At 35.8% G+C, this 25057-nt stretch overlaps 1 long non-coding RNA gene across 1 annotated transcript; it reads left to right on the top strand.

Annotated features, from left to right (window-relative positions):
• The first annotated feature begins 8895 nt into the window (after positions 1–8895).
• On the top strand, positions 8896–24851 carry LOC121070051. The gene is made up of 3 exons (XR_005819860.1): positions 8896–9232; positions 10159–10296; positions 24758–24851. It is a non-coding gene; the product is annotated as an uncharacterized LOC121070051 (long non-coding RNA).
• The last annotated feature ends 206 nt before the right edge of the window (positions 24852–25057 follow it).

Below are 25057 nucleotides of genomic sequence, written 5' to 3'. Positions count from 1 at the left end.
CCAAGTAAGGCTCTGCATGCTGGAAATCAGATGTGGCTATGGGTCTAGTGTGTATAACACCACATTGGCTTATGTGATGTTCAGGAGGATGTGGAATGCTTTTAGGACTATCTAAAGGTTAAAGACTTTAAATGCTGCTACTCACTTCGGTCACATTCTGGGAACAGAGAGTAGACAGAGAGCAGAACAGAAGCACCTGGAGCATATTTGCCCTACAATAAGACTCCAGCAAGCAGCTAAAAAGACCTTAGAGCTACAGAATTTGCTTCTGCCTTTATCCTAGACTTTTAAGTAAACTTCCAAAATAATCAATATGGCAGAAAACAGGGAACTTTGAAGTGTCGTTTGAAAAGCAATATTTTGTTTATGCACACCTGAGTGATGTGTTGTAATAACAGTTTCTGGTTCTTATATCTTTTAAATCTTTTCATATATTTCAGTCCAGTAGACACTGTTTATGTCCTTAAATATGGACATTTATCTCAAGTAGGATGAAATTTTGACCCAAATGAAACGGATATTTTTCCATTTACTTCTGTGGTACAGGACTCTGCTTCCAGTTTTATGTTTTTATAGTAATACCCAATGCAAAGCAAATAACTTTCAATCAATACTCAGTTTCTGTTTATAAATTTCCTACAGCTAGATACTAAATATATTCAATGTGCTTGCAATTATAAAACACATGATGACCTCTTTATCACATACTGTGAAATTATATAACATTTAATTTTCCCAGTCAATATTTTCTTCTCACTGTAACACACACACATGCTCACTCACACATACTATATCTGTTAGCTATTTGATATGTATGTATGAAAACTTATATGTGTAACTGTAATTTATGCTTCTAATGTCAGCCCCAGTTCTACAATTCAGTAACACGCGTTTGCTTCCTCAGAGAAGCATGGCAGGTTTCAAGAGTGGAAACCATCTATCTGTAGTGTATTTCATCCTTGAAAAAAACTGAAATTGTGTATTTAACTTTTAATTTTAACATTTGCTGTGTATGCACAGCTAAAAGCATCTGATCAAAGAACACTGAAAACTCATAAATTACCATGGACACAGAATCAGTTGTGAATTTCAAAGCTCATAATCATACTTTCAGACGTTTTTTCCAAGGATGAACTCTTGAGTTGTTCTGAATTCATATGATGCTAAGTGCCTAAATATCACCTTATAGTACCATTATCACCTAAAGTTATGTCCCCGCTGTTATGAAGCTCGGTGGTGAATTTGGTGAATTTTCTGAAGAATCTCTGCTGGTAGAGTACAATCACTCAAACATCTGAAGGAAGTGCAGGAAAAAAAAAAAAGAGAATGGGGGAACAGTCATTGGGATTAAGAATGTGTGTGATACATGCAGGACCCAATACAATAAGTTTACAGTGTTAATTTTTCAGACCTCATAGAATAAGCATCTGTATTCTTGTATTGTCAGTTCCAAAGACAGAGGCGTAAGTTATTTAACTTTACTTTGTTAATATCTGACTAGTGGTTTTTGTGGTCGACCACTTCAGATTATTCTTGGCAGTTGTTTTGTTATACATGAAAAACACCCCACCCAATAAAACCTTGGGATTTCTTTGTGGCATTTCAATGAGATTTACATATCCACATAAAATGATAACATCAAAAAATATCATCCAATTTGTTCTTCAGCCTGCTTTGCTAAGGAAGTGACAGCAAATACAACACAGGTATGCATTTTGTGGGTAAATATGATTGAGAGCATTGGAAGACCTTAGTATCTTTCAAACAGAAAAAAACAATTTGCAGAGTAAATTTAACACTAGGATAGAGGTGTAAAAGATCTATGAAATTTCGTGAAAATAGGTTACCAGACAGAAGAGAGAGGCTACATTAATTCTTCTCCTACAGAAAAAAATCTATATTCTTCATAGATATAAGACAAGTCATACTGAAAGGAGAAAGGAGGGACAGAGTTGGGGAGAGGGAGAGAGAGGTAAGAAGGAAGTGGATAGGAAGTGAGAGAGATGCTACATACATACTGATTTTTTTGAACATTTATAAGTTATGGTGTAATCACTTATTAAACATTAGAAAATCTGCACAGGAGGGGATAACCTTGACTGAGGACAGGATTATCTAGTTTAAAAAGTATGCATATTTTTTTTGTGTGATATAAGCTCTCTCCCCATGTCTAGTCTGTTTACTCATAATGGTTAAGCTCACATTTATTTTATTTCAGTTTAAATATTAGCCAATCATCAAACAGAAATCCACTCAGATATATGAATTTCTGATGATTTTCACAGTTGTCAAGTCATTCTGTCTTAACCTGACTTATCAATTATTTACTTTTAGATTTTACAATGATATTTAGGAAGGGATGTCCCTGCCCATGGCAGGGGACAGGGAATTAGATGATGTTGAGGTCCCTTCCAACACAAACCATTCTATAATTCTATGATTTAGAGACAGACTGTAGAACTCTGAAGATGAAATGTGGCCTTTGCTTAGGTCTATTGGAAATTACCACTGACTTCAAAGCAGGAATTTACTCATATTGTTCACATTCGCATTCTGGAATGTCACATTCACTGGATGAAATACCACTTGTATTGATGTTCTATTCAAATCAGCAAAGGCATAGCATGTTGTGTTATCTGAAGAATTCTTATCCAAGTAAGAGCACATAGCCTGCTGCTACGTAACCGTTAGGAGAAATCAACACCAATAATTTTATATTAAAAAAATTAAACTATATATACTATGGTATATTTTGTCCAAAAGATTGAAGAAAAACCCAACAAAGTAATAACTTGTTTTATTGGGCAAGCTGCTTTGTAAATTTTGTTTCACTAAATAACATATGTACCAATGCACCTACATAATTTCACATGCTTTGTGATGCACCAGGTTGGTAAGATGAAAATTCCTATCTTCAATTCATTAATTAAATTTATATGTAAGATTTTAATGAAGATTGATGTGATCTGGGCAGTGCAATTCAGAGATTTTGTAGTGTGGTAAAAAAGCAGAACTAATTTCTTGTTAGCTTGACAGAGCAATGTGATAGTTGCAGAGAACCACTTATAAAACAGAACAGGTTAAAGCATGGACTATGCTCATGTCCGAACTGCAAAAAGGACCAGAAGTATAGATAACAAAGGAATAAAGTTTCCAAAAAGTCTCTGGAGAGAGAAAAATAGCAAGCTGTAGTTGCTGACTTGATAACAAAGATAAATGAATCTAGATCTCTCAAAGTATCTGAAAATGCCTAGGCCCTCACACTTCCTAGTGACTACAGAGATTTGGAGAAAACCAGACAGATTTAAAGATTTTATTATCCTATTTTTTTTTCTATTAAATGTTTTACAAAGATTGTCAATTAAAATTATTGCTAAAAGCACTGAAAAAAAGTCAAAGCCACAAAGTGGGAAATATGGGGAAATATTAATCATATTAATAATGAGTCAGGATAAGGGCAAGAAAGACATAAGCCATGGTCACTTCAGTGATGGTCTACTTTCAGAGTAATAAAAAAGGTCTCCTAAGTTCCTCTGAATCTTGAGAAAAGGAGAAAAACAGAATCTCAGACTTGATTTATAGCTAAAAGTGAAACCTACTGTATTAATGTAAAAACATCTCCTGCATAAATTGATTATCCTAATGACCACAGTGCCAAACAGATCTAGAGAACAGAGTGGTCCTATGTCATATTCTATTAATAAAAGCAAGGAGATTTTGCTCAACTTGCTATAGAAAAGACAAACCATTTATTTGGCACAGGTTAATGAATGTGCTAGTTCTTTATTCCTGGGGTAAAAAAGAGGTCAATTAATTGTCCTACATTTTGTCAACCATCATGTTTTTAGTGCAGAAGAGATCCACTTCCTTTATAAGTATGTATGCGTACTAACTGTGGAGGTGCCTTACATTCAGCTGCTCCTTCCTTCCCATTGCCCAAACGAATAATGCCAAGAAACAAAAACCACAGAGCAATCATGTTTTGCCAAGATACTATCATAACACTTATTAAGTAAATATTAATGAGCTTTAATTTATTTTTAAATAACTAATTATTTTTCAATAATTCCAAGAGCAAGCATATTTACCCAGCAAAATATGGGATTAGTATATTAATTTATTGCTTGTATATCACATTATTTTCTAAAAATATCGTATTGTTAGCTGTCATGAGATGTAATAACATATTTACTGGTACTGTTTCTTATGATTTTTTTTTAATATGTATTTTACAAGATGCTACTTAAATGAGTAAGAAATGATTTACTGACGATATAATTTGCGCTGACGAAACATGATAATAATATGTTTATTATACTGCAGTAGAACTCAGTTTCAGCTCAGGTTATACTGTGCTCTGCTTTCCAATGTATTCCAATATAAAAATCGATAACTGTCTAACAGTGGAACAAATTTTCTTATTACAGTTTCGCAGACAATCTACAGTTTTGAAAAGAGACTATTCAGCAATATAGAAATAGCATATTGTATGGTATTCTCTGAAAAGGTACTACTGTCTTAAATGTGTTTGTCTTTTGTCTTAGGCCCCTTTGAGCCTCAGAAGCCAAACTCTTATGGGCCAGGTGCACTGTGCTCCAAATTTGACTTTGAAAACAGTCCCTTTGCAGTTCTTGCCCCACTACAATCAATCCAGTCTCAGCAAGAGTATGTAAGTGTATTTGTTTTAGGGCAGACTTTGCCATCTTGCTGAAGAAGGAATGATGCCAGATCCACAAAAGTACTTAGGAATATAACCGCTTTTGGAAATAGGCTGTAAACGCTATGAAAACTTTATAGTAGCTTTTATACCTGTTTAGCCCTTAATATCGTTATTGGTCTTGATTGGCTATGAATTTGTTTTGATTAAAAAGACACCGTTGAAAATGGGAATGTTCTTCTTGACAGCAGTAAGGAATCCTCTGTCTTTTGTAAAAAGATGTTTATACAGCTTTTAATAATATAGTGACAATGAATGCTGCAACGCTGCAAATAGCAGTGCAAATGGTAGCATACAAGATTTCCAGAGCTGCTGAATTAGTTGGCCTCTGTGGGCAAGAATAGCAAACATCTCAGTTGAAGTAATCCCTACTTCTGGCAATTGAAAAAATAAATTTTCAAGTTAGATGGCTTGAATTATTACTTTTTTTTTTTTTTTTTTTTTTTTTCCTAAGGGAAGGGTAACCTAGATTGTTTCTAGTTGCAGAATTAAATCTTCAGGGAAACACAGCTTGTAAAAACACAGGCGAGGCTTAGAAATGTTTTCTACCTAAAACTTTTCCATTGGAGCAGATGGATTGAAATAACTTCTTGCCCTCTACAGAGAGGGTGATTCCTACAGGTCAAAACAGGGGTTACTGGCAGGTCAGCTGAGATAGCCATTACTGCAGCTATCTGCACAGTGTTCAGGCTTTAAGTAAACCAGAGATGTTATAATGTGGAACTGCTGGTTCTTGGTAGAGTTTCCAGAGGTCATTAAGAAAAAGACAGCTTATTAAGTCTGAAATCATTGAAGAAAAGCACTAGACGCTGTCTCTAAACAGAGGTTGTATCAACTTAAGTAAAATTGGTTTTGATGCCTTTCTACCTAAAGTGGAATACACCTGTTTAGACATCAGTGCCACTCAGAGATAGTATTTAACTGCTTTCTTGACTCAGTCAAGCAAGACAAGAGTTTTGTATCTATCTATTTTGTATGTCTATCATATTTCACTTGGTATCATCATTAGTATACTATATTCATACTTTTCAGGTATGAAATTCATTCATTAAAAGCATGAATATTTACACTATAATGAGAATAAAAGGTCATTAAAATCAATGTATATGACTTCTATACATGTTACAGAGTCTAATGTAAATTCTCTTGAAAAATAAAGTTAACTTTTTCTTTCTATGTTTTTCTAAAACCAACTGAAAGTGTATTCATTGAACTAATATTTTTGGCATTTCCTCCTTCAGTAGAAAATATATGCATATAGTTATATAAAAGGAATTGAAAATTGGAGAAAACTGGGGATTTTTTTTTTGTTTTCAGGTTTAGCTGTGAACAACAGGCAATACAATTATCCATTATATGTCAGAGCAACAGCTGTGAATTCTCTTCTACTAGAAATTCATCTGTTGTAAGTTCTGAGTACATTGTTTTATGTGTTTATCATTGTTTTAAGTGGTCACACTAACTTCAGATGAGATACACTACCTGTTTTCTGAATTTCATAAAAGAAAACATAGGTATTGTCCCAGACAGGAGCTGCAGTATAGTCTTAACAGCGCCTGACCTGGACATTTGTGGAATCATAGTTCCAGGATGAATGGCAGCGTGCCCCAGCATGTACATAAAGATTCAATCTGGATGAAGAATGTGGATCTGTATGTTTATGCTGAAGTTTAGCTCACTTTTAGCTCAATACTTTCCCAACCCAGACAGATCTATGCTCTAGTTGTGTTTTGGCAAACAAAGACAATAGACAAGTTGGTTTATCTATTTTGATGTTATCAGTACTCATTTTTATACAGCTACTGTTGGCTCCAGTTGGTTCAAGCTGATCGCTTGTTTATACAGTGTAGGAATATCTGTAAAAAAATGCAAAATAGCAACCATCAGGAATCAATAATAGTATCAGGGCCCTTGAAACACTCCCTTCGGTTCCTGGTTGTTGTAAGGTGAGCTGCAGAGCTGCCTGTATCTTCCACAGGGAACCTGTGGTTCCTTGATGGGGAATGGCTGCCTGACTCTTAGCTGCCCTCTCTATCCTTTATCAGATAAACAGGTCTCAAATACAGCCCCTTTCTTTTCCCAGACAGCTCCACTTTCCACTTGCAAGAGTTTCTGCACAGCACAAGGCCATTCTTCATGCTAGAAGAATAGAAACATTAGCCCGTTAGCCGGTTTGTTTTCCTTTAAATCCCACTACAGAACAGACCCAAGGGGAAAGGAGGTAAAACACCTACAAAATTAATACACCAAATTCACACCCCAAAAATTCTAATTTAAAAGTTTCTCAAGCTTCTTGGATTTCACTCCACTTAAAAAGAAATAAAACAGACCAAAACAAACTTACCCAAAGCATAAAACTTTCTTTACCATTTGTTTATACAAAGTAATTTACTAGCTCTGACTGGACTTTCCCAGAACAATATCTGATTTTGTGCTACGGTATTACAGATGTAATATTACAATGGAAAAGTCATAAAATTGTTCCATTATAGTTTTGTAAATGTATGGTTCTTTCTCATACATTACATTATGAGTGTTCTTTGGTGTGATCAGCCAAGTATGTGTGGGAGGACGAGTATCTATGCAGTGTGAGCTCTGATTAGTCTCCTTTACGAGAATCAGAATGTTATTTACAGAGAATTTCACCAATGACTTTTCTTCAATTTGGTTATTATCCAGCTTTGTTCCATTTGTAGCAGTGGTGATATTAGGTCTGTATTATGATTATCAGTCCTTTCTGATACTCATGAACAAGTATAAGAACCACATGAAAATTCTTGGAATGAAAGGATCATTATGACTGTACAAATAGTGAATATTAGCTTAACTGGAGACAGGATTCAAACTCAAGAGGGTAACTGGGAAATGCAAATGTTAGTATATGGTCATACTAGATTTTCTATCTAGAGATTCACATCTTCAGTAGAAAAAAGAGGTTTACACTTCTCCCCCCACAAGAATGAACCAGAAAAAATGCATGTTTAAAGATGTGTCTGATTTAAGTCTGATTTAGCAAAGTGCTCCTTGCATATGCATCAAATTAGAGAAACAGAACAGTATGCAGGGTTCTCATTCAGGTATCCAAACTCCCAGTTACATGACACTAGGGGACACCTGAGAAATATATGTTCCTCAACCTATATGATTCATTTCCTCTCTCTGTAAAACAAGGTTATTCTGATCACCCTAACATATTGTGAGATGACGATTGTCAAAATTAGGATGAATTTTGAGGTTCTCTGATAGGATATTCTTTACATTTGTAAACTAGTTTTAAATATATTATTAGGAAAGCCAGTACATTATTACTTTAAAAAAGTTAGAATGAGCAATACATTCAGAAGAGTAGTATAAGTTCTATTAATGTACTCTGATGAGATTGCTTTGATAAATCATTTTTCTGAAGTTAAAAAAAAAGATACCACGCAGGTTATTATTATTATTTTTTTTTCTAGGATTTTACTCTGAAATTAGTGGTTTATTTATAGATATGGAGCCAGGTACCGTATTGATACAAACCCTCCACACATCTTTTGAAGTCACTGGAACTGTTTGGATGCAAGTTAGCATCGTTCTTTAACTGTAGTGTGGGTAGGGTTTCAGCGGCGATAGTCAGATACAGTTTATGAACTGTGAAAATGCTACACCTGGAGGACATACAGAGAACTGCAGCACGTTTTAAAAAGATGAGGTAACCGATGGCTTGTGAAAAATCACAGAATCACAGAATCATCTCGGTTGGAAGAGACCTCCAAGATCACCGAGTCCAACCTCTGACCTAGCACTAACAAGTCCTCCACTGAACCATATCACTAAGCTCTAAATCTAAACGTCTTTTAAAGACCTCCAGCGATGGTGACTCAACCACTTCCCTGGGCAGCTCATTCCTATGCCTAACAACCCTTTCAGTAAAGAAGTTTTTCCTAATATCCAACCTAAACCTCCCCTGGCACAACTTTAGCCCATTCCCCCTCCTCCTGTCACCAGCTTCTAGGCCTTCTGTTAAGTTAATGATATCTTAGCAGAGACTGAGCTCTTTATTTCCCCAACTGAGTAACAGGGATAGAAAGATGTAATAACACCATATCACACTGATAAATTAAAAAAAAGTAATTCATGTCTGTATAAATATTCATATCAGTATAAACGAAGCATTATGTTTGTTCTCTCACCAGAATGAATATTTCTTGAAGGCTGCCTTCAAGTCAGGTCTGGGCAGTCTGGTTTGATTGATCACTAAGAGGCTTAGAAATACATATGATTAACAGCATAAAAAGTCCATGTTAACTGAAAAGAGAAAAAAAAAATATCATATATCATTGTGTATAACCCAGAGCCCTGCCTGGCTTGTCCCAGCCTGGCCTAGTTGGGGTGGTGGGATGGACCTAGGCTGTGAGGCCCTGCCATGGTGGCCTGGCCCCATGATAGGCCCAGCTCCCCAGCCCTGAGGCAGCAGCTGTGCTGTGCTGTGCCCCTGGCAGGGCTTGTGATAACACCGCTCTGCCACCTCCTTAGGTATCTGGGAGAAGAGAAACTGTGCACACACACACACACACATTTATGAAGACATACATGTGTATGAAGCTTGGTGACCTTTCTACTGCATTACGGGCTCTATGTGCTCTGCTGAGGCCTCCATGCTCTTTTGGAGTCAGTAAACAAGAAATTTCTTTCAGTAATATAGATAGCTGACTGGTGCTGTGGTGGCTAGTCAGATCAAGTGACATCAACCAATCCATGTAACAATATTCTAGTCTTTTTCCTGCTGTAAAACCTATATGGCTGTGCTTGCTTGCTGGGGAAACACAAACGGGGCTTTATGGCAGCCAAGAGACCCACCAGGGGCCATTTTCTTCACTGTAAGGTGAAAGAAAAGTATTAGCATTGATAATGAAAGCTGCTCTCTGTCTGACGGTTATGGTAAAGGGCACAGATAGGAAACCCCTGCATCTCCGCTGTGTCGAGTTGCTGGAGGTGTTCCAAGGAAATGGGCAGTTTGACAGCTCGGGACTGGGAGAAGCAAAGGCACTAAGATGCCATTGCCTCTACTTTCCTGGGGTGCGTCATCACAGCTGAAAAGCAGGACGTTCATGGTCTGTTTTTTTACTCGCCTAGGACAGACCACTATGGGTAGACGCTACAGTTCTCAGCATTTTTTGCCCTGCTGTGCTTTATATCTGTAGAGACAAATAAAGACATACACATGCTTACATTCAACAGTTAAAACCTTAGTTTGCAAAACATTTTCTGATTTGTAACTATTATAGAGACTACGTTCATTTAAGTGTTTGAAAATTTGATGTAAATATCAGTAAAATATCACAGTTGGATGAATAATTTTACTCAGGAAGGAAATGAAAGTAAACCTGACTTAGATCACAACATGCAAATGGTATTCCTTTTGATCTGGAATAACACAGGTATCACTTGTCTTTTGTTAGGTTCTATAAGCCCTAGTTGTTTCCTAGTGAAGAGAAAGATCAGCACATGAAATGCATACATCCCCATTCACCTTCACCTTTTTCTGGGAAAGCGCCCATCGATTTTTACTGAAATGGAACATGATGCCAGATCTCCAGGTAAGCAGAAATATATTGCAGAAAACTGACTAAAAATACTTATCCATGTGGCAATAATATATATAAACAAACCATGAAAGAACAGAGAGAATGAGATGACCCTGTATAACTTGAGGGGAAAATTAGTGTCTGATGGCAATAATACAGTGCATTGTGTACCATAATTTAAAAATTAATAAATTAACTTTTAATGCTGTCTTGCATCTGCAAACTTACTGCACAAAGAATGGAGTTGGAGATTTCTGTTGACAATTCCCAAATTGTTATAATGAGTTACTCTGTTGGTTCCTCTAGAGACTTTCCTGAGCTTAGAGAACTGAAGCAAAATTTACTTCTTTATATTACTAGAGTAATAAAAGTGATACAACTTTTAAAGTGTTTGTGAGTGAAGGCTGTTTTTACATCTTTGTATTTTGCAAAAAGTCTAAACATTTTGTCTGTGGCAAGTGTTAAATTACACAGTAGAAGTATTCTATATGTTCAGCTACCTTTTACCTACACCCGTTTGACCTTTAACTCTCCAGGTATTTCTCCGAAAACAATAAAATGCAGGGGATGGGTGTACACAGTTACTGGGGTTATTATTGTGAAGCCAAACTGAGACCAAAGAAATTCAAGGATTTAACAGAAGTTCTACCTGACAGGGCCTCACAGAGATCAAAGAAGGATGGTTAGCATTTAGAAAATACAGAAGCTTAAGCTAAAGCCCTAGCATGCAAACTGCTGAGATGCACAAAATTTACCTGCCAACATTTGGGATGGAGGCAAAATACAAGCTGATAGGGTTACAGAAAAACTTGTTAACCTCAAAACTCTTCCACTGACAATTGTAAATCTTCAGTAGATTTACATATATTTCTTTTCAAAGTAACAGAGCCTGCAAGGTGGTCTGAAATACTAAAGCTTAGCCAGATGATAAGCTTTTCAGCAGCATTTCCCTTTCTTGTAAGCTGCTTCTCATAGACAAGTGATTGCTTATGCAAGTTGAAGAATCAAATAAGGTGAATGATTAAGCCAGGAGACTTAGTGAAAGGAATAGAAGAGACAAAGTGGTCAGAATACCTTGTGTCCCCGCAGTACTGAATGTGGGAAGGGAGCTTTTCATATGAAGGCTTTCTCTTATAGTTCAAGGAACAGAGATTGATGCATATAACTCTGAATGTTCCTGAACCTTTTAGCCTTTAGGCCAAATAGTGTCATCTGCAGATTGCAAAATACAAGCTAATGTTCATGTGGCTGTGCCAGAGATAAGTGGAACATGCTTTTGCCCTGTGTTCTAAACAGAAATATGCTCAAACAACAGATTTGACACAAATGATCTGGGATAACACTGGAAAATGTGGTCAGGATACAAATAGCCTGAAAACAGCCTTTCTGTCATTTTTACATCTTTTGTTGGCTGAAATGTGACAATTTTATTCTATAAACTAAGATCAAACTAATATTTAACTTTCCAGATCTTTTTATAATTGAAAGCTTCTAAGGATGTAGGAGTAATCTAATGGAAGTGGCATTCCTGCAGAGCATACCTAGTCATGTTCAAATGTGTCTGCTTTCTCTGTTTTTAACTTTATAGGCAAAAATGATAAATAATGCAGGCCAAAGTTGTCACTTTCTCTCCATGTTATTTGTAAAATTATATATATATACCTACTATGACAGATGTTCTAACATCTATAGATATTTCGTTTTATAGTTCTAAATAAGTATAAATAAGTATCTTTAAAACAATTTTCCTCAGTAGAGAAAAACAATAATTGAAAAAATGTATTTTCATAATAAAATATGCATATTTTCTAGTGGAAATTAATATTCTTAAGTAATTAATCTTGACCATCAATTGTTTTGTAACCATCTTGGCACATTTCATTGAGTGACACATTAAACTGTAAGGATGAATCACAAAAGGATGTTACTGGAAGAAGTACTCCACCAAGCACGAAAGATGTGAGCTAAAAATTGTGGAGCAAAGAGGTAGCAGTAAGGTTATTAAAAATTTGGAAGTACAAATACTATATTGCAATGTCGGGTAATGTAAGCACAGAGTACTTAAAATCTCCATCACATAAAATTGAGTTTTAGTGTGAGGGGTGAAAAAAAGTCACAGGCCATAATGGAAATGTGTTTAGGTGGTGTGTGTAATGGAGCAAATTTTACGGCTGACTTGCTGTCCAATTCCCTTCATATTGTGCCTCATAAAGAGAATCCATTTAATCTGTTTGCAGTACATGTTATCTATTTCCTTTTTAAAATAAATATGCACCTGTGTCTCACAGTTGCCTAGACTGTCACAGGAGTAACTTTTTCAGTGTATTTGACTGCTGCAGATAAATAGTTAAATAGCTGAATGTTTGCACAGACATTAGTGTCCTTTAATTGTTACTGAGTACTGGGGGAGGGCGGTGTCACTTGCAGCAGTTACTGTACAAGAATAAATTTCTGTGTGAAATCTATGAGCTTAAAAAGTAAGTTGCTAAAATCAGAAATTCAGTGTGGTGCATGCCCCAGTTCTGGTGGTTTTGCTAAAGAGTGTTCTTAAAGAGTACTAATTGTCCTTGGAAAACTGTCTTTCAACAGTGATTTAGAAGCAAATATATGTGAATGCTTGCAAAAGATCTAAGCCAGGTATAGATTTGGTATGCGCAATATATTTCTCATCTCATTCCTGTTGTACTTGTTTTCATATTGAAAGCCTGCATTTGTGTCTACCTGAACAAAGTTAGTCATGTGTAATTCAAACCTTTGCAGAACAAAAGTGAAGCAATTTCAATAACAGAACTATGCATGCAAACAGCAGGTTCTTTGATTATGAGTTAAATTTAAGTCAGTCTCAACACTCTCCCTAAAATATTAACGAAAATAATGAATAAATAATGTACAGCACTGAAAATTAATTTCAACTTGTCAAGAGATAAAAAGCAAGCTAAGAAATTTATTTGGAAACATGTCTCTATTTTACAAATGCAAATTTTGAATCCATATTTTGAACATTCAGTTGTTGAAAGACTAGAGTAATACAAAATTTTAAGGAAAAATACAGAGACACCCACTCTCAGTCTTGTAACAATAAACTGTGGCGTTTTTCAATTAACTGTGAACTTTACATAAACTACTTTTCTGTGTGTATTGAGCACTCATTAAATTTATTGGAAAAATTAATGGATTTGATGAACAGTTTTCTTTCAAACATTGCAGTCAACAGTGCCTTACTTAAGAAAAGATATTACAAGCAACATAGCAAATGACAAAAGCAAATCTTGCATTCATCACTAGTTGAAGTAAAGATGTTTTTAAAAACATTTTCTTATATTACCTTACTATTTATTCTATAATGCAGTAGTTCACAACTTTAAAATTTGCTGTCTGTATTAACACCAAAAGCTTTATTGGAGTCTTATGTTCATAGGATAAATTCATTCAGTTTGCTAATCTGACAGCAAAACAATCTGTTTTTTTTTTTTTTTTTTTAATAATTTATTTATTTTTCAGTGGGGTAGTTTTCTGTCAGATCAGTTGGTTGAACTGAGAGCCAGCCATGCAGTCATTAATGCAAAGGAACGGGCCAGAGCACACAAGTGGAGAGAGAAATAAGGAGCAAAGATGCCCCTTCTGGTGGCCATTATATTGGATTACACATAGCCTGAAACTGCACACAGCGGCAGCCAGAACTGCAAGAAAAAAGATTACTTCTTTCATACCTAACATCACAGACTTGATTTATTCAGCAGTCCTTAGAGCATACATGTTAGTCTGCTGATTCTAATCAGTGAAAGACAAATTTGTTTTTCTACGTTGTATTCACTAGATTTATAGTGAATAAACTGTACTGAACTGAAGAACCAGTCTGCTTTTCACTTTGCAGATATGTAACAGATTAATACAGTCAGGAAAGACATTTCTTGAATTAGCAGCTGATCATCCATTCAGATGGTGGTTTACAAAAAGAAACGCTATCAGGTAGGATTACAAAAAAGCCTGTGGTTACTGGAAGTTTTCTCCTAAATTCTATTAGCAGATGACTGATATTTTGTGAAGCTGGCGGAGAATTTTTTCCCCATCGACCCATCTGATGCATGACTGTGGCTAGGTCTATATTTCCAGTATTTTAATAAGCCTCACTAAATTCACAATCTAAATTGTGTAATGTGGAAATTAATTATATGGGTTAGTTAGTACTGTGTATGTTAAAGGATAAATCAAATAATTTGTATAGCAAACCTTTTGACTACCTGCATGTCAGACATCAAAAGTGAGGAAATCTAACAATTTTGCAAGCTGGGGCAAAACCACAGTGTCCAAGCAGGAAAAATGTGCTGTGGTTTGCATGGGTAGGTAATCAGTTTTTGAGAAAAGGACAGTAAAAGGATGGAGAAGATATTCTGCAATCAAAAAGCTTATACCTGTAAGTACAAGATAACACATTAGGTTCTTCACTGATACTGTAATTGAAACGTACTACAGAGTGTTCCTGAGCATGGTTTTGAATAACTACTGAGTTTCTAAGCTTTTTAAATTAATGTAGCAGATATGAAAAACATTTCTCACTTCACAGAATTGTGGAGGTTTCATAAGTTTTATCTATATTTGCAGTAAATATATTATTATATATTCAGAAAGCATCTTTCGTTGGTGCATTCATGGTAACCACATTTTACAGCCACTCTAACTTGTCAGAATGAACTTCTATCAAATATTAAATACTGTTAGGAGTAAACTCTGGACTTAAATATCTGATGACCTTTACATACACCATTCATTGTACCATCTTCTGGTACAAAATGTGCAAAGCAGTGATGAAGAGACCTTATGGTCAATCTGCAGCTAAGAAATGCATGTAATAGCCTTTAAGAACACCTCACCATATCCTCCTGATAAAGAAAGAGCTTAATATTTTATTCAGAATATATTTTTTAAACATGATTTATTTAACCCTACTTCATATTTAGAACCCCAACTGGTAGGTTATATTTAACCAGAACTTACAGCATAAGTGCTTTTGCACGCTATCCTTTAATTCAGAGCATACACACCTGTATAAGTGGAACTCAGTAGTGTGGAAATGAGATAAAGAGCTCTAAGCGACTTTTGGACCATAAGCTGTTCCTTTCTTATTTTGCTTCTGGAAAAATGTAGGCAGCATCAGTCTGAGTACTTCAGAACACTGAAACATCAGTCTGAGTACTTCATACCTTGCTTTATGGGTGGAGCTCTCATTTGCTCACTGTATTCCTTCAGCCTTCATTCCTGCAGCATGGAATCTATCCCTAGACTTTAGAGAGCTGTGTTTCAGGTCAGCACAGCCATCCCATAGCAATCCTTGTATGATCAGACCCCAGGTCAGGCAGGGCTTTGAGGTGTTCCTGCCTAGACTTTTGCTTTGTAGTTACCCCTGAGCTTTCTTTAGAAGAGCCACTTTTAATTACAATTGGAAGAATAGCTGATTCTGTCAGTAGGAAGTGACAGACAGATAGAACAGAAATAAATGTGAAGTGTATCTTTGACAGGTTTTTGCTTCCAGGATCGGCTTTAGCCAGTTCAACAACCTTTTGAGATTCACCAAATGCTGTACAACACCCTCTGCTGCCCTACAAGTACCCATGGCCTACTAAGGCCTGTTTGTTCTGACACTATGTCTGTATTGACAAGTAGTGATGCATAGTAAGAACAGATGTGGAAATTTCTTTCAGACCAATTCATTATGAGGATTTATAATCCACGCTATACATGTTTTGGAGATTCTATTTTCAGACTAGCTCTACTCTGGCCCCTCTTCTGCTTTACATCTCCTGCTTTAGTTTCATCTAGAGGGATCCATTTTGTGTGGTCTGAGACAACTCTGATACAAACCAAAGCATGTAAATTGAGGAGGTTTAGGAGATTTGCACTGAAAGTACGTTCCTGATCCAAACAGAAATGCTAATGCAGGATCACTGTCAGTTTTTGCATGAGTTAACAGGTTCTCACTGCCTTGATATAGCTCATTTATTTGCCTACTACACCTGTGCTTTGAAATGTTCTCCCCCTTGAGAATGAAGAAAGTTGGTCCTCAGGGAAGAGAAATCTCTCCCTCTCACTAGAGGGTTCTGCTGAACAAAATCTTCTTGAAGAGAGCTGAATACGTACCTGAGAATAAAAAAAATCAGACTGCATTTCGCAGGGAATTTCTTCCACAGCCAATCACTTGACCTTTGTAATTCTTTTTGTATCATGAACTTAATGGGACTTAGAGGTGGTGAGAAAACCCCTTTCTGTCACTAGGTATATTAAAAAGTATGTAAAATAGGCAAAAATAACTTTGAAGAACATTCCCCTAGCAATTCAGGGGGAATAAACCTCAGAAAATCTCATGGGGTCAGGATTTCAGGTTAGCAACCAGAATAAGTAAAAGCGGATGAATAGCATTTTGGAAATGTCTAGACATAACCTGTTTATTGTTGAAATAAACAAAGTGTGGGGAAAACTCAAGCAAAATAAAAACATTTAATTTACTGTTACAACCATGTCTGTAAAATACTATTTTTGGATTAAAGAGTAATTGCCATTTCAACATATTTTGAAGTCTTTATAATGTATCACAAGATTGTAAATACAACAGAAGTGGCAATTTTTCTTAGCCTGAACAAGGAAAGTTTCATTCAGTGAAAAATCTGCCATAAAGAAAAAAGCATTAAGCCAGTCTGGAGAGAAGCTCATTGTATTGCCTTATACTTTTTGTTCTGGGCACCTGAGCAGGGAACAATGCACCACTTTTCAGTAGAACAAAAGATTCCTTCATTGCCCAAACTCTGGGAAAGATGACAGCTGCAAAATCAGAGCCTCGGAGGACAGGTAGCTTGCATGAGTCTTAATAGGAAATGGACTATTCATGCAGACTTTAATGTCTAGCCCTATCTACTTCAAACTGAAGTAAGATTACCCTCCTTTCAAAACACATGCATGTTTAATAGTAATCCTAGATGATTATGGTTGTGAGAGATCAGATGTGAGAGTAATGAAAACAAAGTGTAATACATTGGGGTATATTAGAAAACTTTTCAAATTTTAATATGCTAAAAATATAAATTATATTTCTTTGTATGTGAATTTGCACTCTTTCATCTCCAACTACCTCAAGCAAATTACTTTCTGTTAAACAGCAGACATTAACAGTACATTAGCACATTTGAATGACTTAGTTCTAGGTATTATGTAATTAAAAAAATGTTAAATGTTAATTGAATTAAGGTTATGTTATGTTAACTCTCATGTTAAATGGAAGCCCAGTATTCTGGGGGGACAGAAATATATTATTAGTTCATAAATCTATTTTGAGCTTCCTGCCAGTTGTAGTAGAAGGTGACATAAAGTGATTGTGATTGACCACTATGCACTACATAACAGTAACAGCACTAAATTGAAATAATAAGAGAGTTCAAGGGAGGGTGCCTGGTTTTTACCTCTGCCATCCACCACAGATCTAGGAAAGTTTGCCATTGTTTTGCTCTCCGTGTCTATGAATCAGCCAAACTTTATGGTAACCATAATGCTTGTGTTAAAAATGCTGAGGGCTATTCATACTCTTCCCACTCAGTTATCTTATTATTATTTTTTTTCCCCAGGAGTTTTCACCTGTAATTTGAAACTGAAGTTTAAAGCTATAGTGAGTTTTTCAGAAAAATATTCAAATCATCATGAAACATTAATTGATTATGACAAAGATTCTGTAAAGTGTTAACAATTTCTGTTCAGTTTTATGTTAGATTTAAATGTGACTGGCATGTCTCCTCATTAAAAGGTTTTTTTTTTTTTTTTTGTTTCACTGGCTGACCCAAAAGGTTTAGAAACAGAATTCACAAATTTATATTCCTTTTTTTATTTATTTTTTTTTTCGTGTTTCCTGAGATGTATATATAGGAATTCTATAACAGAGGACTATAGTATTGACATTATCCACACTAAGCATTTATAAAAACAAACAAGTTGAGATGAACTGTAATACTTAACTTTTCGTTTCCTGCCTGTTGATGCGGACACATTTTTATGCACTGTTTCTCTTTAAACTGTTTTTCTTGCATACAGAGTTATTTTCATGAGTATAAAATAGGTCCAATTCAAACATCTAAACCCATGTTAATCACACCTAGTCTCATTGTGCTATAAAATCTGATGGAACTATGATGACGATATTTACTGCAAAACTGTGTGATTCTCTTACAGTTTACCTCAGCAGTCTTTTATGCTGCATCATTTCTTCAAATTTACAATACTCTTATGTTGTAAATTCCTCTGAATAGAGACCGTCGTAAATTCTTTTCCTTTTTTTCTGGTGAGAGATCTAGCACATATGTGAATGCAAAGAATGCAAAGAATGATTGTAATAAGCATAAAATGTTCTGTTGCATGCTACGCAAAGGATCCTAAGTAATAAATAACATTTGTTGAATTATGAATGTTTCAATAGAGCAATGATTTTAATACACATTAATTCTGAATATTTGTATTTGATGTATTTGTTTACCTTTCAGCACAAATGCTGTTTGTTTCTGCTGCCTGTGTGAGATGTTTTTGAATAACAATATGTATAATATCAGCTTCTGTCTGGATGGTGTTTTTTTCAAAAGTCCAAACATTATCACCGAGAAATGATCAAAAGAGCCACAGAAACAACGGCAGACAGTCAATAACAGACCACCTGTTCTTGGAGATGCCTCCCATGAGTTACAAAGGAGCGAGTGCTCCTGAGTGACCAATGGGTCTATAAAAACACAAAAGGCAAAAATCTGTTTGGGGCAGGATGTGAAGATCATGGATGGCTGCTGAACCCCCCTGCCAACTTCCGAACTGCTGCAGGACATTGCAATGGGGCTTCCACACTGGTGCCAGGAGGTTGCAACAAATGGATCGTCTCAGGCTGTATGCTTCAGCATGTAGATAGCAGGAACAGGTTAATACATCTCAGTATTGGGACCGGGATATTTGTTTACATTTCTTTACAGATTGTACTTGTCTGTGCTGCCTGAAAGCAATAGGGCCTTCAGGAAATGAATAGGTTAGCTACATACCAAATTGGAGAGAGAATAAATAAAATTACGTCTTCAAATCACAGAGCTCAAACCAGAGAACACAATTTAGAGATCTATTTAGAGTATCTTTTGTTCTGGCTTTCTGGACTTGGCACTTAAAAACCTTCATAAGAACAGGTAACTCATACCTAGTATTTCAGACATTGAGATTGGTATACATATAGATTCAGATCCAGGGAACATCTAATCATAGCCATTATTTTTCAGCTTTTCTGAAAGAGGTGGAAAAACGGAGACGTGGAAAGTGAGACTGAAGAGAAAATACGTTTAGAACAATACAGCGAAAGGACAATCCCTCCTTAGCCTACCTCAACTTTCCCTTAATGCAAGACTGTGGAATAATGATGGCCATCACATTTGTAGGTTGGAGATCTGTTTGTTGAAGCTTTCTATCTGACATTTTTGAACCTACTTTTGAGAGAATGGCCCTTGATACCCATCAGTTTTCCAGCTTTTCCATGGAAGAGTCTGTACCTCTTTGAGTACACTTTTGTGCTTTGAGCTTGCAACTAAAGCTTACTGTCAGCTCCAAGACTGCTGTTACTAAGGCACAGAAATGGCCTGGCTGCAGCCTCACTGCAATGCCCATGGCCCAGTGCCCATACCTCTGCCCCTGGCCACCAGTGGGACCGGGCAGCCCTTAGGTGCACAGCCCCTGGGCTGCAGCAGCCAAACCTCTCCGGAGAGGATGAGCACTCAGGACCCTGGCAGATAGAGAGGATATATGTTACGTGCTACCACATCTTTGTGTTGGCTGTGAAAGAGGCACCTCAAAATACTTCAGGCCATTTAATGATTCATTTTTGAGACTGCTTTTTAGAGTTTCTGCTTGCTCACTGTTTTGTCACATATGGGCTAAACTGGTAATTTTGTAATACTTGAAGATAAAGCTTGTTATTAACTGAAAGCCCATAATGCCTTGTTCTTAATTATGACTTTTCCAGCATTATTTTTATACTTCTTCTGGCAGGCACCTGCCAAAAGTAAAACGAGGAATGGCAATCTCAATTTCAAGGAATTTGTAGTCTTAATTAAGATTTGCTCAGTTTGAGACAGGTAGAAAGAGTGCTAATGAATGAACAGAAGGAAAAGTATGATGGTAGGAAACAGCTTGGAGTAAATTTGTTTTTGGTGGGAAGTAAATAAAGTTGTAATGAGGTAAAATAAATGGAAACAATTGAATATGCAGTGGAGAGAAATAGTCATAGTAGAATAAGAGAAGATGAAAAGGTGTTGAGTGAAGCAGAAAAGAAGACTTGGAGATGCCAAATAGTCAGTCAATGCAGGGAGTAAAAGTTCACTCCAAACTTCAGAGCATCCTCTGAGTATCATGCAGCCCCAGTTATGCTGTTTCTGTTCCTGCTGTTACTCTTTTAAACAACCTGAGTCTCAATGGTCTGATGTGATTTTTTATTTTTACTGTGCTGTTTCCTCAGTTATGAGTGACAGAGGGGTTTTATCTGCAGACACTTCAGCTTAAAAGGGATGGGGTGTTGACAGGCTCCTCTTTGTGCGGTCCTCTGCTCTGGCATTCAGTTGGCTATTTGATCTGGCAGGGCACGATGTCTGCTTTCTAGGCTTTCAAGGACGGTGGGGTGTTCCCAGTACTGGTAGATCTGGACCTTAAGGGAGGTTACTACTAAAGTCTGCCTTTTATTGGTAGGCCTGTAGGAAGGATGGGGGAATGGCCAGATGGCTTGCCATGGTCATTTGGTTAATACCTTTAAAAAGTTCTTGAAAGTTGTGTCTATGGTTTTTGTTCCATACATTTATCAAAACATATTATATAACAATGGGGGAAGGAGTTAAAGCTAACAGAAATACCATGATACTTTTTTTTTTCTTATAAATGTGTTCCCATAGGAACTTTCCTCTGCTGTACAGTGGTTCTTCAGAGTTTAACATTTCTTTGTTAATTCACAAGTTGTCTCATTAGAAGCTGTAAATCTTGTCCTGAGAATAAAATTATCAGTCTTCTGCCTGTAGACCCATGCAAGAAAAACAGTTGTGGTCTAGTGAGAGAAAGAAAAATGTAGTTCCATGAAAGTTCATGTTTTATAAAACAGTAACTGGTAATGGTAACTTTTTTTTTTTTTTTTTTTTAATGTGTGAAACCAGTACCTTCTTTAGGAAAAATGATTACTTAAGAAATACCTATGAAGAAAGTGTAATATTTGATGGAAGAAGGAGTGAAAAAAATAAGTCCATTTTAGCTAGTTTCAGCAATTTCCTAATTCTGCTATTTATTAATACAGCTTTAACTCTTATACCACTGCTTACCATGCCCCTTTCATGTGCAGGGACAAAAAGGACAAGAAACTTGTCAGTACTTAGCAACATAAACATATCTCTTGGCAAGGCGTTAAAAGGCTTAGAAAATTTCTGCACCTACATCTCCTTTTAATAGTAAGCGAATAGCATGAAAAGACATCTTCTTAGTTTCCTACTTGGTAAATGGTGTAGGTGGTGGACTTTTCATGACAAAAATCAAAGACCATTTGTGGTCTCTGTCTGCATTTAATGTAGTAATAAGCTTTTGGCAGAAGGATGGTTAATATGGAAGGCCAAAGCATCCATCTTCTAGATAAAAAGTGTTTATTTATCCATGCTCTGTGTGCTCTAAGATATTGGGTCAATATTTTATGTGAATCAATTATTACAAATTTTAAGTCAAAATGGTTATCAGATGGTGTTAAATCTCTATCATTAAAACCAAACCAAACCAACCAACCAACCAACCAACCAAAAAAAAAAAACAAAACAAACAAACAAAAAACCAACAAACAAGCAAAACGAAAACCACCTCAGAATATTTCCAATATTTTCCAATATTTTGTATCGATATAGCCTGTTTTACCAAGGATCCCCAAAGTCTTACCAAAACAGAGGCCTTGAAATGGTCCTGTTCAATATCAGCATTTCTCTGAAACATCCATCCTTCAGACTACACTCCTAAATCATTAGGGTTGTTTGCATATGAATTTGGACACATTCATCCTCTAAATTGCTGGAAATTTCTGGACTGGGTTTAATGGCTCAGAAGGAGATTGCCCAGGGAGAAGTCATGACTCCTGTTAAGTCAATATAGGCTCTTTCCATGCAGCTCACTGCTATCAAAAAGTAATATTGTAGGACTCTAAATCTGATAATGAGACAGGCTTTAAGTGGGGTGCTTTCTTTTCACTCATTTTTGCTTGCTTTTTTCTTTGTAAAATGTACTATGCGTATTATAGAAAATCTAGTATCCCTGGGAAATTATTATGTACTCTGGAGACTGCTGTTTACCTTGAGAATACCAGGGAAGGCTTCCTGTGAGTCCGTAGTAACCCGTCCATTATCACCATCATTAGAAGCACTTAGCTGAGGCAAGGAGGAGCCTTGGTGTCTTGGGAGGAGGCTGTCTCATCCTCATAGGATCCTTGGGGGATGAACGCAGGAGTTCCTGTCAGAGCAGGGTTTGAGCCAGTTGTCAAAAAACCATGATTATACTTTCAGACCTGAATGGTGCCTCTTCTGTGGATAACGTTGTATCTGTCATGATAAATGTACTTCACATAATCTAATATATTTTGCAGCAAAAGTCCATCAATTATTTCAAAGTTAAAAGCTTTTAAAAAAATTAGTTCTTTACCTTAGCCCTTTCAAAACAGGAATAAATGGTCTACTGAGAAAGAATGGCTTTATTGTTACCTCTCTCAGGTGGTTACCTCTCTAAGACTATCTTTTTTAGTCTTAGATTCTTATACATTTCCGTAACATGTAATTATGTTATGGTGAAAAGAATGAGGAGCACTGGTACTGCATTATGTCTAATTTCACACTTAGATATGTGGGCATCATCACATAGAGCTTTTCTGTTGAAGCTTATACAATCAGAAACATAAGGATTACACAGAGTATATCATGTAAATTGTACTACTTCCCGAGGTCTAAAAGATCCCAGAAGACAATCGCAGTGCCTCTCTCCAAAATGACTGCTGACTTTCTTTTGTCAAACCTATGAAGATAAATCACATAAGCTTCTTAAAGTTGGAATAATAATCTTTGCTGATTAAAACAGCTGATGAAAGCTTTAGAAGTTGGCTTTTTGCCAGATGCTGATTTCCTGTCATGCCAGATAATTTTGTTTGGCCAATTACTGGCAAAGCGTCCTTCTCAGAGCCTTGCTTTTGTTGATTCTTTGAAATAACAAGTTTCAGCACTTCAGACTTAATGAACCTATTAGGTATGCTCAGTCCCTCTTTAGCTGTTTATAATTCCCTGCAATGTTAAATTTACTGTGCTAAAATGAACAAAATGCCAATTTATTGCAACCTTCTTGAAGATAAAATAATTTGCTCCAAGATTTAAAGCCAGAACTTTATAGAAATCCTGCATTTCTTACAACAATATTCACTGGCTATGATGAAGCTCAATGACATTATAAATCTTGCTCTTATTTATACAGCATTATTTTAAGACATATCTTGAAGGGCAAAAACCAGATTAGTATTGATATTAATGTTCTAGAGTTAACACTGGTGAATGGTAAGAAAAAGTATATATATTTTTTCTGAATAGATTTAGTTCTGCGCTTAAGCCCATGGATGTAACTGTGCTATAACAAATCTGGGCATTTTACATCAATTTCACAAAAATAGGGGAAAATGGAGATTTAAAAATGAAATATGAAAAACATCTTTAGAGTAGTCTTTGTACTATTTAGCTTGATTTCTGCTTGTTTTACCTTGTGCCCTCATTCTAAGTTTTCAAGTTTTATCTGACAAGAATTTAGTTATAATAGTTATAAGATTTTGAAAGCTTGGAAAAAAAAACACATGGAAGATTTCTATCTAACATTTAGGATGTAAAAATGAGTTAATCAAACCTAGAATTCTGTTAAAATAATACCGAAAAAAAAAATATATATATATATATTAATATATATATTCAGGCTGCTTTTTCTTTTGCAAGGAGAGTTTTGTAAATGGTATTGAGCTTTATATAAGGTTTCAGGATGGTAGCTTTAGATGATTACTGATAGGTTTCTGAGTTATCATATTAGATGAATGAGGCGATTCACACCTTTCCATTTTTTTTTCATACTATTTGCTTTCACTCCAGTGAATGTGCAGCTGTCTTCACCATGCTCATGTATGCTCATGTTTATTTTGTTTTCTTCTATCCAAGGCAGATTTTGTAGGTGCAGAATTGCAAAATGTTTGCTTTATGGGACTCCTAATATGACTAGTTTTCTGATGCTAGACAAATTTCTTGGCATGTTTTCTATTAGTTTATGTCCAGATTCAACTTTTCTAAAGTAAATTTTTTTTGGTGTGTGTGTGTGCCAGAATTCCCCATTATACTATATAATATTATAAAGATATTTATCTGATTGCAGTCACTTTTTCTTTTTTCAGATTTTTCTAAACCTTTAAAATCACATATCCTTTTGGAAGTCATCAAAACTCAATACATTCCCTGTTCAGTGGATTTTCTGTGCTTTGATTTCTCTCTCTGCATATATTTAAAGTTCATGAAAGTTTCATTTCTGTTACTTCTGTAATAGCATTCCTTGTTCTTGTACAACTTACTCAAGAATTAGCCAATAATATAATATATTTAAAAGTCATACTTTTTTCCTTATCAGATATACTTGTATGCATATGAACATGGGAACGCAAAAAATTATAAATGGGGAAAAGAATGATAAGCAGGTT

Source organism: Cygnus olor, chromosome 4, assembly GCF_009769625.2.
Source record: "Cygnus olor isolate bCygOlo1 chromosome 4, bCygOlo1.pri.v2, whole genome shotgun sequence".
Taxonomy (NCBI): Eukaryota; Metazoa; Chordata; class Aves; order Anseriformes; family Anatidae; genus Cygnus; species Cygnus olor.
Note: the sequence above shows the minus strand (reverse complement) of the source record. Positions and strands in the feature narration are given on the sequence as shown.